This window comes from Salvelinus fontinalis, chromosome 1, assembly GCF_029448725.1.
Source record: "Salvelinus fontinalis isolate EN_2023a chromosome 1, ASM2944872v1, whole genome shotgun sequence".
In the NCBI taxonomy this organism is placed as follows: domain Eukaryota; kingdom Metazoa; phylum Chordata; class Actinopteri; order Salmoniformes; family Salmonidae; genus Salvelinus; species Salvelinus fontinalis.
This window is the reverse complement of record NC_074665.1, coordinates 92,461,794-92,472,229: the sequence shown is the minus strand read 5'-3', so window position 1 is coordinate 92,472,229 and position 10,436 is coordinate 92,461,794.

Below are 10,436 nucleotides of genomic sequence, written 5' to 3'. Positions count from 1 at the left end.
TAGTTTTACAGGAGAGGAGAGGAACCACTGTGATGAACTAGTTTTACAGGAGAGGAGAGGAACCACTGTGATGAACTAGTTTTACAGGAGAGGAGGGGAACCAATGTGATTAACTAGTTTTACAGGAGAGGAGGGGACGCATTGTGATGAACTAGTTTTACAGGAGAGGAGGGGAACCACTGTGACTAACTCGTTTTACAAGAGAGGAGGGGAACCACTGTGATGAACTAGTTTTACAGGAGAGGAGGGGACCCAGTGTGATGAACTAGTTTTACAGGAGAGGAGGCGACCCACTGTGATTAACTAGTTTTACAGGAGAGGAGAGGAACCACTGTGATGAACTAGTTTTACAGGAGAGGAGGGGACCCAGTGTGATGAACTAGTTTTACAGGAGAGGAGGGGAACCACTGTGACTAACTCGTTTTACAAGAGAGGAGGGGAACCACTGTGATGAACTAGTTTTACAGGAGAGGAGGGGAACCACTGTGATGAACTAGTTTTACAGGAGAGGAGGGGAACCACTGTGATGAACTAGTTTTACAGGAGAGGAGGGGAACCACTGTGACTAACTGGTTTTACAAGAGAGGAGGGGAACCACTGTGATGAACTAGTTTTACAGGAGAGGAGGGGAACCACTGTGATGAACTAGTTTTACAGGATAGGAGGGGAACCACTGTGATGAGCTAGTTTTACAGGAGAGGAGAGGAACCACTGTGATTAACTAGTTTTACAGGAGAGGAGGGGAACCACTGTGATGAACTAGTTTTACAGGAGAGGAGGGGAACCACTGTGATGAACTAGTTTTACAGGAGAGTTGAGGAACCACTGTGATGAACTAGTTTTACAGGAGAGGAGGGGAACCACTGTGATGAACTAGTTTTACAGGAGAGGAGGGGACCCACTGTGATGAACTAGTTTTACAGGAGAGGAGGGGAACCACTGTGATGAACTAGTTTTACAGGAGAGGAGGGGAACCACTGTGATGAACTAGTTTTACAGGAGAGGAGGGGACCCACTGTGATGAACTAGTTTTACAGGAGAGGAGGGGAACAACTGTGATGAACTAGTTTTACAGGAGAGGAGGGGAACCACTGTGATTAACTAGTTTTACAGGAGAGGAGGGGAACCACTGTGATGAACTAGTTTTACAGGAGAGGAGGGGAATCACTGTGATGAACTAGTTTTACAGGAGAGGAGAGGACCCACTGTGATGAACTAGTTTTACAGGAGAGGAGGGGAACCACTGTGATGAACTAGTTTTACAGGAGAGGAGGGGAACCACTCTGATTAACTAGTTTTACAGGAGAGGAGGGGAACCACTGTGATTAACTAGTTTTACAGGAGAGGAGGGGAACCACTGTGATGAACTAGTTTTACAGGAGAGGAGGGGACCCACTGTGATGAACTAGTTTTACAGGAGAGGAGGGGACCCACTGTGATGAACTAGTTTTACAGGAGAGGAGGGGAACCACTGTGATTAACTAGTGTTAAAGGAGAGGAGGGGAACCACTGTGATGAACTAGTTTTACAGGAGAGGAGAGACCTACTGTGATGAACTAGTTTTACAGGAGAGGAGGGGAACCACTGTGATTAACTAGTTTAACAGGAGAGGAGGGGAACCACTGTGATTAACTAGTTTTACAGGAGAGGAGAGACCTACTGTGATGAACTAGTTTTACAGGAGAGGAGGGGAACCACTGTGATTAACTAGTTTTACAGGAGAGGAGAGGAACCACTGTGATTAACTAGTTTTACAGGAGAGGAGAGGAACCACTGTGATGAACTATTCTTACAGGAGAGGAGAGGAACCACTGTGATGAACTAGTTTTACAGGAGAGGAGAGGAACCACTGTGATGAACTAGTTTTACAGGAGAGGAGGGGAACCACTGTGATTAACTAGTTTTACAGGAGAGGAGGGGACGCAGTGTGATGAACTAGTTTTACAGGAGAGGAGGGGAACCACTGTGACTAACTAGTTTTACAAGAGAGGAGGGGAACCACTGTGATGAACTAGTTTTACAGGAGAGGAGGGGACCCAGTGTGATGAACTAGTTTTACAGGAGAGGAGGCGACCCACTGTGATTAACTAGTTTTACAGGAGAGGAGAGGAACCACAGTGATGAACTCGTTTTACAGGAAAGGAGGGGACCCAGTGTGATGAACTAGTTTTACAGGAGAGGAGGGGAACCACTGTGACTAACTCGTTTTACAAGAGAGGAGGGGAACCACTGTGATGAACTAGTTTTACAGGAGAGGAGGGGAACCACTGTGATGAACTAGTTTTACAGGAGAGGAGGGGAACCACTGTGATGAACTAGTTTTACAGGAGAGGAGGGGAACCACTGTGACTAACTGGTTTTACAAGAGAGGAGGGGAACCACTGTGACTAACTCGTTTTACAAGAGAGGAGGGGAACCACTGTGATGAACTAGTTTTACAGGAGAGGAGGGGAACCACTGTGATGAACTAGTTTTACAGGAGAGGAGGGGAACCACTGTGATGAACTAGTTTTACAGGAGAGGAGGGGAACCACTGTGACTAACTGGTTTTACAAGAGAGGAGGGGAACCACTGTGATGAACTAGTTTTACAGGAGAGGAGGGGAACCACTGTGATGAACTAGTTTTACAGGATAGGAGGGGAACCACTGTGATGAACTAGTTTTACAGGAGAGGAGGGGAACCACTGTGATGAGCTAGTTTTACAGGAGAGGAGAGGAACCACTGTGATTAACTAGTTTTACAGGAGAGGAGGGGAACCACTGTGATGAACTAGTTTTACAGGAGAGGAGGGGAACCACTGTGATGAACTAGTTTTACAGGAGAGGAGAGGAACCACTATGATGAACTAGTTTTACAGGAGAGGAGTGGAACCACTGTGATGAACTAGTTTTACAGGAGAGGAGGGGACCCACTGTGATGAACTAGTTTTACAGGAGAGGAGGGGAACCACTGTGATGAACTAGTTTTACAGGAGAGGAGGGGAACCACTGTGATGAACTAGTTTTACAAGAGAGGAGAGGACCCACTGTGATGAACTAGTTTTACAGGAGAGGAGGGGAACAACTGTGATGAACTAGTTTTACAGGAGAGGAGGGGAACCACTGTGATTAACTAGTTTTACAGGAGAGGAGGGGAACCACTGTGATGAACTAGTTTTACAGGAGAGGAGGGGAACCACTGTGATGAACTAGTTTTACAGGAGAGGAGGGGAACTACTGTGATGAACTAGTTTTACAGGAGAGGAGGGGAACAACTGTGATGAACTAGTTTTACAGGAGAGGAGGGGAACCACTCTGATTAACTAGTTTTACAGGAGAGGAGGGGAACCACTGTGATGAACTAGTTTTACAGGAGAGGAGGGGAACCACTGATGAACTAGTTTTACAGGAGAGGAGGGGAACCACTGTGATGAACTAGTTTTACAGGAGAGGAGGGGAACCACTGTGATGAACTAGTTTTACAGGAGAGGAGGGGAACCACTGTGATGAACTAGTTTTACAGGAGAGGAGGGGAACCACTGTGATGAACTAGTTTTACAGGAGAGGAGGGGAACCACTGTGATGAACTAGTTTTACAGGAGAGGAGAGGAACCACTGTGATTAACTAGTTTTACAGGAGAGGAGGGGATCCACTGTGATTAACTAGTTTTACAGGAGAGGAAGGGACCCACTGTTTATTAAATAGTTTTACTGGAGAGGAGGGGAACCACTGTGATGAACTAGTTTTACAGGAGAGGAGGGGACCCACTGTGATGAACTAGTTTTACAGGAGAGGAGGGGAACCACTGTGATGAACTAGTTTTACAGGAGAGGAGGGGAACCACTGTGATGAACCAGTTTTACAAGAGAGGAGGGGAACCACTGTGATGAACTAGTTTTACAGGAGAGGAGAGGAACCACTGTGATGAACTAGTTTTACAGGAGAGGAGGGGAACCACTGTGATGAACTAGTTTTACAGGAGAGGAGGGGAACCACTGTTATTAACTAGTTTTACAGGAGAGGAGGGGAACCACTGTGATGAACTAGTTTTACAGGAGAGGAGGGGAACCACTGTGATGAACTAGTTTTACAGGAGAGGAGGGGAACCACTGTGATGAACTAGTTTTACAGGAGAGGAGGGGAACAACTGTGATGAACTAGTTTTACAGGAGAGGAGGGGAACCACTCTGATTAACTAGTTTTACAGGAGAGGAGGGGAACCACTCTGATTAACTAGTTTTACAGGAGAGGAGGGGAACCACTGTGATGAACTAGTTTTACAGGAGAGGAGGGGAACCACTGTGATGAACTAGTTTTACAGGAGAGGAGGGGACCCACTGTGATGAACTAGTTTTACAGGAGAGGAGGGGAACCACTGTGATGAACTAGTTTTACAGGAGAGGAGAGGAACCACTGTGATGAACTAGTTTTACAGGAGAGGAGAGGAACCACTGTGATGAACTAGTTTTACAGGAGAGGAGGGGAACCACTGTGATGAACTAGTTTTACAGGAGAGGAGAGGACCCACTGATGAACTAGTTTTACAGGAGAGGAGGGGAACCACTGTGATGAACTAGTTTTACAGGAGAGGAGGGGAACCACTGTGATGAACTAGTTTTACAGGAGAGGAGGGGAACCACTGTGATGAACTAGTTTTACAGGAGAGGAGGGGAACCACTGTGATTAACTAGTTTTACAGGAGAGGAGGGGAACCACTGTGATGAACTAGTTTTACAGGAGAGGAGAGGAACCACTGTGATTAACTAGTTTTACAGGAGAGGAGGGGATCCACTGTGATGAACTAGTTTTACAGGAGAGGAAGGGACCCACTGTTTATTAAATAGTTTTACTGGAGAGGAGGGGAACCACTGTGATGAACTAGTTTTACAGGAGAGGAGGGGACCCACTGTGATGAACTAGTTTTACAGGAGAGGAGGGGAACCACTGTGATGAACTAGTTTTACAGGAGAGGAGGGGAACCACTGTGATGAACCAGTTTTACAAGAGAGGAGGGGACCCACTGTGATGAACTAGTTTTACAGGAGAGGAGAGGAACCACTGTGATGAACTAGTTTTACAGGAGAGGAGGGGAACCACTGTGATGAACTAGTTTTACAGGAGAGGAGGGGAACCACTGTTATTAACTAGTTTTACAGGAGAGGAGGGGAAACACTGTGATGAACTAGTTTTACAGGAGAGGAGGGGAACCACTGTGATGAACTAGTTTTACAGGAGAGGAGAGGACCCACTGTGATGAACTAGTTTTACAGGAGAGGAGGGGAACAACTGTGATGAACTAGTTTTACAGGAGAGGAGGGGAACCACTGTGATTAACTAGTTTTACAGGAGAGGAGGGGAACCACTGTGATTAACTAGTTTTACAGGAGAGGAGGGGAACCACTGTGATGAACTAGTTTTACAGGAGAGGAGAGGAACCACTGTGATGAACTAGTTTTACAGGAGAGGAGGGGACCCACTGTGATGAACTAGTTTTACAGGAGACGAGGGGACCCACTGTGATGAACTAGTTTTACAGGAGAGGAGGGGAACCACTGTGATGAACTAGTTTTACAGGAGAGGGGACCTACTGTGATGAACTAGTTTTACAGGAGAGGAGGGGAACCACTGTGATGAACTAGTTTAACAGGAGAGGAGGGGAACCACTGTGATTAACTAGTTTTACAGGAGAGGAGGGGAACCACTGTGATGAACTAGTTTTACAGGAGAGGAGGGGAACCACTGTGACTAACTGGTTTTACAAGAGAGTAGGGGAACCACTGTGATGAACTAGTTTTACAGGAGAGGAGGGGAACCACTGTGATGAACTAGTTTTACAGGATAGGAGGGGAACCACTGTGATGAACTAGTTTTACAGGAGAGGAGGGGAACCACTGTGATGAACTAGTTTTACAGGAGAGGAGAGGAACCACTGTGATTAACTAGTTTTACAGGAGAGAAGGGGAACCACTGTGATGAACTAGTTTTACAGGAGAGGAGGGGAACCACTGTGATGAACTAGTTTTACAGGAGAGGAGAGGAACCACTATGATGAACTAGTTTTACAGGAGAGGAGGGGAACCACTGTGATGAACTAGTTTTACAGGAGAGGAGGGGACCCACTGTGATGAACTAGTTTTACAGGAGAGGAGGGGAACAACTGTGATGAACTAGTTTTACAGGAGAGGAGGGGAACCACTGTGATTAACTAGTTTTACAGGAGAGGAGGGGAACCACTGTGATTAACTAGTTTTACAGGAGAGGAGGGGAACCACTGTGATGAACTAGTTTTACAGGAGAGGAGAGGACCCACTGTGATGAACTAGTTTTACAGGAGAGGAGGGTAACCACTGTGATGAACTAGTTTTACAGGAGAGGAGGGGACCTACTGTGATGAACTAGTTTTACAGGAGAGGAGGGGACCCACTGTGATGAACTAGTTTTACAGGAGACGAGGGGACCCACTGTGATGAACTAGTTTTACAGGAGAGGAGGGGAACCACTGTGATGAACTAGTTTTACAGGAGAGGGGACCTACTGTGATGAACTAGTTTTACAGGAGAGGAGGGGAACCACTGTGATGAACTAGTTTAACAGGAGAGGAGGGGAACCACTGTGATTAACTAGTTTTACAGGAGAGGAGGGGAACCACTGTGATGAACTAGTTTTACAGGAGAGGAGGGGAACCACTGTGACTAACTGGTTTTACAAGAGAGTAGGGGAACCACTGTGATGAACTAGTTTTACAGGAGAGGAGGGGAACCACTGTGATGAACTAGTTTTACAGGATAGGAGGGGAACCACTGTGATGAACTAGTTTTACAGGAGAGGAGGGGAACCACTGTGATGAACTAGTTTTACAGGAGAGGAGAGGAACCACTGTGATTAACTAGTTTTACAGGAGAGAAGGGGAACCACTGTGATGAACTAGTTTTACAGGAGAGGAGGGGAACCACTGTGATGAACTAGTTTTACAGGAGAGGAGAGGAACCACTATGATGAACTAGTTTTACAGGAGAGGAGGGGAACCACTGTGATGAACTAGTTTTACAGGAGACGAGGGGACCCACTGTGATGAACTAGTTTTACAGGAGAGGAGGGGAACCACTGTGATAAACTAGTTTTACAGGAGAGGGGACCTACTGTGATGAACTAGTTTTACAGGAGAGGAGGGGAACCACTGTGATGAACTAGTTTAACAGGAGAGGAGGGGAACCACTGTGATTAACTAGTTTTACAGGAGAGGAGGGGAACCACTGTGATGAACTAGTTTTACAGGAGAGGAGGGGAACCACTGTGACTAACTGGTTTTACAAGAGAGTAGGGGAACCACTGTGATGAACTAGTTTTACAGGAGAGGAGGGGAACCACTGTGATGAACTAGTTTTACAGGATAGGAGGGGAACCACTGTGATGAACTAGTTTTACAGGAGAGGAGGGGAACCACTGTGATGAACTAGTTTTACAGGAGAGGAGAGGAACCACTGTGATTAACTAGTTTTACAGGAGAGAAGGGGAACCACTGTGATGAACTAGTTTTACAGGAGAGGAGGGGAACCACTGTGATGAACTAGTTTTACAGGAGAGGAGAGGAACCACTATGATGAACTAGTTTTACAGGAGAGGAGGGGAACCACTGTGATGAACTAGTTTTACAGGAGAGGAGGGGACCCACTGTGATGAACTAGTTTTACAGGAGAGGAGGGGAACAACTGTGATGAACTAGTTTTACAGGAGAGGAGGGGAACCACTGTGATTAACTAGTTTTACAGGAGAGGAGGGGAACCACTGTGATTAACTAGTTTTACAGGAGAGGAGGGGAACCACTGTGATGAACTAGTTTTACAGGAGAGGAGAGGACCCACTGTGATGAACTAGTTTTACAGGAGAGGAGGGTAACCACTGTGATGAACTAGTTTTACAGGAGAGGAGGGGACCTACTGTGATGAACTAGTTTTACAGGAGAGGAGGGGACCCACTGTGATGAAGTAGTTTTACAGGAGACGAGGGGACCCACTGTGATGAACTAGTTTTACAGGAGAGGAGGGGAACCACTGTGATGAACTAGTTTTACAGGAGAGGGGACCTACTGTGATGAACTAGTTTTACAGGAGAGGAGGGGAACCATTGTGATGAACTAGTTTAACAGGAGAGGAGGGGAACCACTGTGATTAACTAGTTTTACAGGAGAGGAGGGGAACCACTGTGATGAACTAGTTTTACAGGAGAGGAGGGGAACCACTGTGACTAACTGGTTTTACAAGAGAGTAGGGGAACCACTGTGATGAACTAGTTTTACAGGAGAGGAGGGGAAACACTGTGATGAACTTGTTTTACAGGATAGGAGGGGAACCACTGTGATGAACTAGTTTTACAGGAGAGGAGGGGAACCACTGTGATGAACTAGTTTTACAGGAGAGGAGAGGAACCACTGTGATTAACTAGTTTTACAGGAGAGAAGGGGAACCACTGTGATGAACTAGTTTTACAGGAGAGGAGGGGAACCACTGTGATGAACTAGTTTTACAGGAGAGGAGAGGAACCACTATGATGAACTAGTTTTACAGGAGAGGAGGGGAACCACTGTGATGAACTAGTTTTACAGGAGAGGAGGGGACCCACTGTGATGAACTAGTTTTACAGGAGAGGAGGGGAACAACTGTGATGAACTAGTTTTACAGGAGAGGAGGGGAACCACTGTGATTAACTAGTTTTACAGGAGAGGAGGGGAACCACTGTGATTAACTAGTTTTACAGGAGAGGGGAACCACTGTGATGAACTAGTTTTACAGGAGAGGAGAGGACCCACTGTGATGAACTAGTTTTACAGGAGAGGAGGGTAACCACTGTGATGAACTAGTTTTACAGGAGAGGAGGGGAACCACTGTGATGAACTAGTTTTACAGGAGAGGAGGGGAACCACTGTGATTAACTAGTTTTACAGGAGAGGAGGGGAACCACTGTGATGAACTAGTTTTACAGGAGAGGAGGGGAACCACTCTGATGAACTAGTTTTACAGGAGAGGAGGGGAACCACTGTGATGAACTAGTTTTACAGGAGAGGAGGGGAACCACTGTTATTAACTAGTTTTACAGGAGAGGAGGGGAACCACTGTGATTAACTAGTTTTACAGGAGAGGAGAGGAACCACTGTGATTAACTAGTTTTACAGGAGAGGAGAGGAACCACTGTGATTAACTAGTTTTACAGGAGAGGAGAGGAACCACTGTGATGAACTAGTTTTACAGGAGAGGAGAGGAACCACTGTGATGAACTAGTTTTACAGGAGAGGAGGGGACCCACTGTGATGAACTAGTTTTACAGGAGAGGAGAGGAACCACTGTGATTAACTAGTTTTACAGGAGAGGAGAGGAACCACTGTGATGAACTATTTTTACAGGAGAGGAGAGGAACCACTGTGATGAACTAGTTTTACAGGAGAGGAGAGGAACCACTGTGATGAACTAGTTTTACAGGAGAGGAGGGGAACCACTGTGATTATCTAGTTTTACAGGAGAGGGGACGCAGTGTGATGAACTAGTTTTACAGGAGAGGGGAACCACTGTGACTAACTCGTTTTACAAGAGAGGAGGGGAACCACTGTGATGAACTAGTTTTACAGGAGAGGAGGGGACCCAGTGTGATGAACTAGTTTTACAGGAGAGGAGGCGACCCACTGTGATGAACTAGTTTTACAGGAGAGGAGAGGAACCACTGTGATGAACTAGTTTTACAGGAGAGGAGGGGACCCAGTGTGATGAACTAGTTTTACAGGAGAGGAGGGGAACTACTGTGACTAACTCGTTTTACAAGAGAGGAGGGGAACCACTGTGATGAACTAGTTTTACAGGAGAGGAGAGGAACCACTATGATGAACTAGTTTTACAGGAGAGGAGGGGAACCACTGTGATGAACTAGTTTTACAGGAGAGGAGGGGACCCACTGTGATGAACTAGTTTTACAGGAGAGGAGAGGAACCACTGTGATGAACTAGTTTTACAAGAGAGGAGAGGACCCACTGTGATGAACTAGTTTTACAAGAGAGGAGAGGACCCACTGTGATGAACTAGTTTTACAGGAGAGGAGGGGAACAACTGTGATGAACTAGTTTTACAGGAGAGGAGAGGAACCACTGTGATGAACTATTTTTACAGGAGAGGAGAGGAACCACTGTGATGAACTAGTTTTACAGGAGAGGAGAGGAACCACTGTGATGAACTAGTTTTACAGGAGAGGAGGGGAACCACTGTGTTTAACTAGTTTTACAGGAGAGGAGGGGACGCAGTGTGATGAACTAGTTTTACAGGAGAGGAGGGGAACCACTGTGACTAACTCGTTTTACAAGAGAGGAGGGGAACCACTGTGATGAACTAGTTTTACAGGAGAGGAGGGGACCCAGTGTGATGAACTAGTTTTACAGGAGAGGAGGCGACCCACTGTGATGAACTAGTTTTACAG